Below are 9317 nucleotides of genomic sequence, written 5' to 3'. Positions count from 1 at the left end.
GAGATTGAGGCCCAGCATCACAGGCAAAATTGAGAGAATGGCATGGGTCGGGTTCTGTGTGTTTTTGTGGCTGCAGATTGGTACAAGCAGTCTGGAAGCTCATAGGGCAGCAGGCTCGGAGAGCAGAATGGAGACAAGGCACTGGATCAAAAAGGGGGAGGGCTGGGACCATATCCCATGATGCCTGCTGTCCTCCAATTGCACGCATGGGACATGCTGCGCCTGCTCACAGGCGAGTGTGTGCGTGTCCACTCTTCAGGAGACACACAGGCAGGGACAGAGAATGACATGGAGTAGAACAGGAGGACTTTCCGAAGGAGAGCCTTTTTCTGGACTTCATAGTTTCATGTCCATCATTGTTTGCCCATCTCTATTTCCTATCTTTTTTATTGTTTCTCTGTCTGTCTGTCTGTCTCTGTTTTTCTCTGTTTCCTTTCACTACATACACACAACCACATCTACATTTTTCTGCAGCTTTCCCATTAGTGCACATATTGGGTCACAATCCTCAGAAATTACAAAATTATATGTATATTTCAGTATAGATCCTTTCATGATCTTTCGTTTTTCAAGTAGTCTTGTAGGATTACCATGTTTTCATTGTGACCTCATGAGCACAATAATCTGCTATTTTTTTATGCTAAGTATGCATGTCTGAAGTATTGTATTCCCATTTTCCCATTTGACTACCAATTCATGACTTCTTGTGTTCCAAGTTATCACTCTGCCAACTGAGTTCATTTTCTAATTCTAAAGTCTCTGTTTTCTTAATTTTTTATGCATTGATTGTATATTGTGCCTTCTTAACACAACTGGGTAAGATGAGTTTTTCCATCCATCCAAGAAATGTTTATTTCCTTTCATTATGTGGGCTCTGGAATGGAATTAGTTGTTAGAGATGTTGGCCAGATCCTCTGCAGGGTGAGCATCTAGATGACACCCAAAAATTATATATACATATATAATTATATATATAATATGATATACTTATATATAATATATATGTGTGTGTGTGTGTCTGTGTGTGTGTTATTTTATGAATGTTTTGCCTGAATGTCTGTTTTTTCACCACATGTGCTCATGGTCCCTGTGTAATTTAGAATAGGGCATAAGATCCTTTGGAAATGGTGTTACAGACAGGTGTGAACCACTGTGTTGGGTGCTGAGACTGAAACTGGTACTCCCAATTCCCAAATTATCTCCCCAGCCTCCTCCAATATACTTTCTTTTTTTTTGTTTGTTTGTTTGTTTTTTTGAGACAGGGTTTCTCTGTAGCTTGGTGCCTGTCCCGGAACTAGCTCTTGTAGACCAGGCTGGCCTCGAACTCCCAGATATCCACCTGCCTCTGCCTCCCGAGTGTTGGGATTAAAGGCGTGCACCACCACTGCCCAGCTCAATATACTTTCTTAATGACAGTCTTGCATCTTTTTCTTAGGAGGCTGATTGGTGTAACGAGTCAGTAAGGACCTCGGTGTTCAGGTCTCAGGACCTCTGACCCTCTGGGTCAAGTCCATTACCCCCTCTCATACCTATTGGCATTCCCCCAGCAGGAGACTTCTCCAAGCTTCTCAAGCTATTCCCTCTATTTCTTGAGGTGAGTTAGACACTTGGCATATCTCCTATCCTTGCAGCCCCCTTTCCTAGAAACTTTGAAATGTACAAAGGTATTGGGTTCACAGAAGAAATTTCTTCCCCTAGATCAGAGTGTTGAGATTACAACTGCACACCAAGATGTGTTGCTTTTGGCTTTGATTCTTGTCTTCTGTGAACCCATGCAACCTGGGACTTCCCTGTGACACTGCAACCCCCTCTCTGGGTGGTATCTGAAACTATAGAATCATGTTCCAAGCTTCCTCCAAAACCCCTGCTGGAAGAACTTTATCACACCATCTCCAATACACAGTAGAAAACAAGAGACTTAGCATTTACTGACAGGACGGGGAGTTCTTCTGGGCTCCATACTCATGTCATGGTGTCCACCCACCTGACTTAACACAAGCACAAAGATTAAAAAGAATAAACATAGATTCTGAGAGAAAGCCTATAAATGGCATTTTATAGTCTTGTTTAGCCATGTAGGGTGGTTAGGAACCCACTCTGTGGCCATAGATGACCCTTGAACCCCATCTCCAGCTGCCTTCACCTTTGGGATGCTAGGATTGCAGGCCTGAGCTACTATGTACAGTGTTGAGTTAAGCTATCACTGCACCGAGTTTATCCCTCAGTCCTAATAGTCTGTCTTTCTTTAAAAACAATTTTGTATTACACTATGTATGTGTACCCAGGCACACAGCATGACTCACCTGGGCAGATCTGAGAACAACATATAGTTGTCAGTTCTCCCCACCACCACCACCCAGGGCTCAAGGGTCTGGGTGATCCACTAAGTGGATCACTGTGGCAAAAGACTCTCTTCTGAGCCATCTCACTATATCTCAAATACAATAATTTGGGGATAACTTTCTCAATAATAATCTCACATTTTTGTCCCAAGGAGGCTCATTGGTGTGCCAAGCCAGTAGTAGGGACCTAGGTCAGCAGGTCCCAGGACTTCTGACCCTTGAGGTCAGGTCCATTACTGCCCCCCCCCCACCACCAAGAGAAGCTCTGCTGCAGGAGGAGGAATCTTGAAGATCAAGCCTCCCAAGTTACTTCCATATTTCCTGAGGTAAGTTAGACACACTGCTTATCTTCTATCTCATACCCTCTCAGTTCCTTTCCTAGACACCAATGGTGGATTAAGACTGTAGATATTGGCCGTGAGATAATAAAGATTTACAGTCACAGAGTGGACATAAAGGACGCCTATAAGGAAGATGGTTACACAATGACAGATCTCACTCAAACAGGGCAGAGATAGAGGGAATCTCAGGTGGGATGAAGTAGCAGAAGAGAAAAATGAGAACTAAGAGAAGTCTGTGAACCTCCACCTGAATACTCAGGCAGGAGAATTATTAGGTTGAAGATAGCTTAGGAAAAAAACAGGAAGTTCCATGGTAACCTGGATTCTCAAAAACTGGGAAGAAGGAGCATTGGGCAAGTGGCTTAATGGGCAAAGTGCTTGCCACTAAGCATGAACCTGGCTTTGGGTACCAAGAAAACGGGAAAGCCCTGTGCAGAGCACACGTCTGCACTCCTAGTTCCCCATGTGGTAAGAGGGCATGCAGAAGTATAGGAAACTGTCTAGAGTCTTGTACCTCCAACAAGGTGGATAGTGAGGACCAACACTCGAGGATGATGTGTCTTACACATGTGTGTAATGGCACACACACACACACACACACACACACACACACACCAGATTCTTATGGAGAGAGTTTAATGGCATTTCCTAGTCTCGTGTAGCCATGTAGGATGGCCAGAGTCTCAGTATATTACTAGAGTGAAATTGATCCCAGAGCCAGGTTCCTCCACCTTTATGAATGCTAGGGTGATGGGCTTAATCTAATTTGTACCCTGCATTTAATTTTGGGGTGAGGATTTATGGCTTCCTGTATTCTAAGATAATATTCCACCACCTGAGTCCCCCCCCGCTCTTAATTTCTTTAATTAAAAACCTTTTTATTGAATTTATTATTCTCTGTGTGCATGCTACTATGTACACAGGCATGGTACAGGACAACCTTCTACTGTGTAAATCTTGAAGATCAAACTCATATAGTTAAGCTGGGGACCCAAGCTTAACTTGAGAGTTTTTATCTGCTAAAATAACATGCAGGACCCAAGATATATATATATATATATTTTTTTAGTTTTTCGAGACAGGGTTTCTCTGTAGCTTTGGAGCCTGTCCTGGCACTAGCTCTTGTAGACCAGGCTGGCCTAGAACTCACAGAGATCCGCCTGCCTCTGCCTCCCGAGTGCTGGGATTAAAGGTGTGTTCCACTACCACCCAGCTCCAAGATCTTTTCTTAATGAAAAATCTTCTTCTCTTCTCCTAGGAAGCTTACTGGTGTGTTTGGCCAGTAGGGACCTAGGTCAAGCAGGTCCCAGGACCCTTGAGGTCAAGTCCACTTCCTGCCCCCAACCCATCGGAGCTTCCCTACAGGAAAATTCTCCAAGCCTCCCATACTACTTTCCCTATTTCTTGAGGTGAGTTAGATGTTCTTGGATTATCCTCTATCCTGTACCCACCCACCACCTTTCCTAGACACCAGTAGTGTAGTAAGGATCCAGGTGTATAAGGAAGTATCAAGAAGAACAGACAGCCTCAGGAGGGAACAAGAAGATCGTCTTGAAGGAAGATGGCTACACAGTCAGTACTACCTGGAAGTGGGTTTGTTGCATGCTAGGCAGGACCACAGGAAATTCCCAGACTGGATCAAGTGGCATAAGACAAGAAGTGTCCAAAGAGCATGTGATGGTGTGGGCCTCTAATACTGTTGACCGAGGTTTCTGTCCCACCCAGTCCTGCAGTCATTCAGTCCCAAGGAAATCACACAGAGGTCTACATTAATTATAAATGGATTGGCCCATTATCTCAGGCTTCTTATCAACTCTTATAACTTTTATTAGCCCATTATTCTTGTCTATGTTGGCTATGTGGCTCAGTACCTTATTGGGCAAGGCAGTCACATCTTGCTTCCTCTGCATCTGGGTCACGACTGCAGACTGAAACTTCCCTTTTCCCAGAATTCTCATCACCCTGCTATACTTCCTGCCTGGCTACTGGCCAATCAGCATTTTATTAAAAATAATGCAAGTGACAGGATGAAAGACCATTGTCCACAGCAAATACCAACACTCAGGGGCTCACATGGGGAGATTTAAGAGGTTGAGGTCAACTCCAGCAACATAGGACTCTGAAAAGAAGAGAGAATGCTGGAGAGATGGCTAAATAGATAATGTGCTTGCCAGTGAGCATGAACCTGGGGCTGAGTCCCAGGACATGTAGAAGACCAATGGGTAGCATCCCTATGGTAATATGGCAGTAGATACGACCAACTCTCTAGAATTTGGTGGGGCGGATCGATTGGCCTATGCCCCAGAGATTAAAAGCCTACCTCAAAAAGGTGGACACTGAAGAAACCCACCTAAGAATGACCTGTGTTGTACATGTGTACCATGGCACATATCACCCTGACTCATATGTAGTATGTGTGTGGGATATACACACACTTGAAGGAAAACTACCTGATATTCTAAGGCAGAGACTTTAATGGTATTTCTTAATTGTTATGGAGAGTGTTTAATGGCATTTTGTAGTCTCATGTAGCCATGTAGTCAATGACTCAGTATGTCATTGAGGATGACTTTAAACTTGTGTTACAGATATCTCCACAATTAGGAAGCTAGTATTATAGGCCTGAGCCACCATGTGACATTTATTTGATGCTGGGCATGGAACTCATGGCTTGATCCATGCTTGGCTAGCTCTCTCTCTACTAAGTGACTTTATCTCCAAGTCCACATGACATTCATTTATATACTTTGTTTGTCAGCACAAGTTCTCCATGGTGTTCATAAGGAAATCTAGGGAACTTAAGGCAGTCAGTTCCCTCCACCATTTGGGCCCCAGGTATTGAACTCTGATCATCAGTCTTGGGGCAAAAACCTTTAACTGCTACAATATCCTGCCAGCCACTCATGCATTCTCAATGACAAACTCACATCTTTACTCCTAGGAGGCTCACTGTTCTGCCTGGACAAAGAGACCTAGGGTCTCAAGTCCCAGGACCTCTGACCCTCTGGGTCAAGTCCATTGTCCATCCTCCACCTTTTGGAGCTCCCCTGCAGGTGCAGAATTCTCCAAGTTTCCCAAGTTACACTCCTTACTTCTTGAGGTGAGTTAAACACTTATCTTCTGCCTTGTGTTCCCCCACACCTTTCCTAGACACCTGCAGTGTGTTAGTGGATGTGGATGTTAGAGCTGGGGTGATAAAGACTCTAAGCCTCAGCAGGTGACCCAAAGGAGACCTGGAAGGAAAGTGGCCATAGAGAGGTACCACAGATCACTTATTGGGTGCTAGGAGGGAACTCATGCCTCCTTCTGCCCTTGGCTACCTCAACAAGCTGATTTTATTTCCAGGTCTAAATGTCTTTTTTCTTGTTCTTTAAAAAATAATTACATTTATTTATTAGAAGTCCTCCATGGCATACCTATGGAGGTTAGAGTATGACTTAAAGCAGTCAGTTCTTTCCCTCCACCATTTCAGACCCAGGGATTGAACTTTATTGGTCAGATAAAAGCCTTTGTCTGCTGTGAGTCCTTGCTAGCCACTGATAAGCTTTCCTAATAACAAACTCCCTCCTTTACTCTTAGGAGACTCACTGGTATATCTATACCAAGGAAACCAAGGTTATCAGGTCCCAGGACCTCTGACCCTCTGGGTCAAGTTCATTGTCCATCCCCCACCTTTTGGAGCTCCTCTGCAGGTGCAGAATTCTCCAAGTCTCCCAAGTTACACTCCTTACTTCTTGAGGTGAGTTAGACACTTGGCTTATCTTCTGTCTTATGGACCTCACCACCACCTTTCTTAGACACCTGCAGCGTTAGAGCTGGGATGATAAAGACTCTAAGCCTCAGCAGGTGACCTAAAGGAGACCTGGAAGGAAGGCGGTTATAGAGGCACTGATCCCAACCAGAGAGGAGGTTTCCATTTGCCAGACAGGCACATGAGGGTTTCCAGTTCAGATCAAGTGGCAGAAGACAAAAACAAGAGTGGCCTGTGGTGGTTATGGAGGAAAGCCCCACACTCATGAGGCCCAAGTAGCCAGTTAGAGGTCAACGTGGAAAAAAAGTGTTTTTCAGGCTTGCTGGGATATCAGAAACGGGGGCAGCAGTAGAGTTGGTCTAGTGCACAGTGGTTGTCAAACAAGTTCTAAGACCTGACTCGAGTCCCAAGAGCACATGTCCCATAGATGGGAGATATCCTCTAACAAGAAAGCTGGCAGACACAGGAGACAGTGTTCCTGGTGCAGACTGTGGTGAAGAAACCCTGCAGCTAAAAAGGTGGACGGTGAGGAGGAAACGCATGGTTTCCTGTATGCTATGCTAGTATTCTGCCCAGTGAATTTATTTGACAATACAAAAATCATTTCTTTTTTTAATAATTTATTTTAACTCTATTTTATGTGCATTGATGTAAAGGTATCAGCTCCCAGGGAGCTAAAGCTACAGGCAGTTGTGAGCTGCTATGTGGGTGCTGGGAATTGAACCTGGGTCCTCTGGAAGAGCAGCCAGTGCTCTTAACCGTTGAACCATCTCTCTAGCCCCGATTTCTTTTGTTAAAATGTTTTTATTGCTCTATCTATCTATCTATCTATCTATCTATCTATCTATCTATCTATCTATCTATCTATCTACTATCTATCGTGTGTGTGTGTGTGTGTGTGTGTGTGTGTGTGTGTGTACTATATAGTTTAGGATGGCAGAGAATACTTGTTTCCCCTTTCACTATGGAAGACCCACTTGGATCCTGCAGATCAAGCTTGAGTAATCTAGTCTAGCAGGAAACACTTATTTCTGAGCCATCTTGACAACTCTTAATATCCTCTCTTTGCTCCTAGAACGCTTATTGGTGCGGTCAATCTATAAGGACCAAGATCACCAGGTCCCAAGACCTCTGACCTTAGGGGTCAAGTCTCCTCCCCAGTGGAGAATTCCTTGTCTCCCCATTACTTCTAATTCTTGAGGTAAGTTTGACACTTGACTGATCTGCTCTCTTGCATGCTTCCATGTTCCCTTTCCCAGACACCTGCTGAATACTAAGGGTGCAAATGTCAGAGATGATCTAGGTTTATTCATACAGCCCAGGAGGGCACTGGAAGGAGACTTGTTAGGAATATGCTCATACAGTCACCAATCCCACCCAGAGAGAGCATTGCCCCATACCAAGAGCAGGGTCAAGTTGAGTTCCCAGGTTGGCTGAAGTGGCATAGACAAGAATGAAGCTCCAGAGCAGCAAGTGGCATCAGGGGTCTGTAATTCCAAGACTCAGCAGCCTCAGGCAGGATATTTACTGTTGGAGGTCATCTTAGGAAACACAGGATAGCCTAAACTATCAAAAATGGGGAATCTGAAGAGTTGGGAAGATGAATTTATGGGTAAAAAAAAAAAACATACCCAACAATCATGAGGATCTGAGTTTTATTCCAAAGAACTCTTGCCAAAGCTCAGGTGGAAGAATATGACAGCAGTCTGTGGTGAGAAAGCAGGCAGAGAGAACAGTCTGGAAGCTTGTGGGGCAGTTAGCTCAGCATGTACAGTAGATGAGAAGAGACTGTGCCTCAAAAAAGGTGAAAGGTGAGGCCATTAGAATGACTCAGTGGTAAACAACAACAACAACAAAAAACATGCAATGCTCTTCCAGAGGACCTGGGTTCAATTCTCAGCACCTACAAGGTAGCTCACAACCATCTGGAACTTCAGTTCCAGGTGGCAGTCTTCTGGTCTTCATGGGTATTAGGAATGTACACAGTACACTTACGTACATGCAAGCAGAACACGCATACACATAAAAGTAAGTCTGCTTTTTTTAAAGATGAAAGGTAAGGGACGGACAATATCAGGGCTGTTCATTGGCCTCCACATGCATACAATGGCATGTATTCCCTACACACACACACACACACACACACACACACAAAACACAGAGGGGGAAAATATTAAAAATGAATGGGCAAGCTATCAGATGATAGTGGTGCATATCTTTAATCCCAGCACTTGGGAGGCAGAGACAGGTGGATCTCTGTGAGTTCGAGCCCAACTTGGTCTACAGAGCGAGTTACAGGACAGCCAGGACTACACAGAAAAACCCTGTCTTGAAAAAAAAAACATTGAATGAGCAGAGATTCTGAGGCAGAACCTTTAACACTGTGTTGTGTTCTCATGCAACCATGTAGGATAGTCATGAACTCACTGTGTTGCTCAGAATGACATTGAACTCCAAAAGTAGTTGCTTTTACTTTCAGGAATGCTAGCTATATATTCCCGAGCTATCTTTGACCCTTTATTTGTTTTTTTTTTTTTTGAGGGGGGACTTATGGTTCCTGCATCCTAAGGAATCACTCAACCTTCTAAGCTTATTCCATAGTCCTAGTATCTTTTCTTTACAAATGTTTGTATTACATCTATGGTGTGTGTTTGCACACACACATGCTTGGAGGCTAAGGGACAGCTTAAAGCAGTTCTTTGCTCTCACTCTGTTGCTCCTAAGGGTGGAATTCAGGTCATCAGACTCAGGGGCAAAGACACTTACCTTCTTAATGACAAGCCCACATCTTTGCTTCTAGGAGACTCATATGTGAGGTCAGCCCTTAGGTCTAACACCTTCAGGTCCCAAGACAGTCAACTACTGTAGGAGGGGAGTCTTCCC

This window comes from Microtus ochrogaster, unplaced genomic scaffold (genome assembly GCF_000317375.1).
Source record: "Microtus ochrogaster isolate Prairie Vole_2 unplaced genomic scaffold, MicOch1.0 UNK27, whole genome shotgun sequence".
NCBI lineage: Eukaryota > Metazoa > Chordata > Mammalia > Rodentia > Cricetidae > Microtus > Microtus ochrogaster.
Note: the sequence above shows the minus strand (reverse complement) of the source record.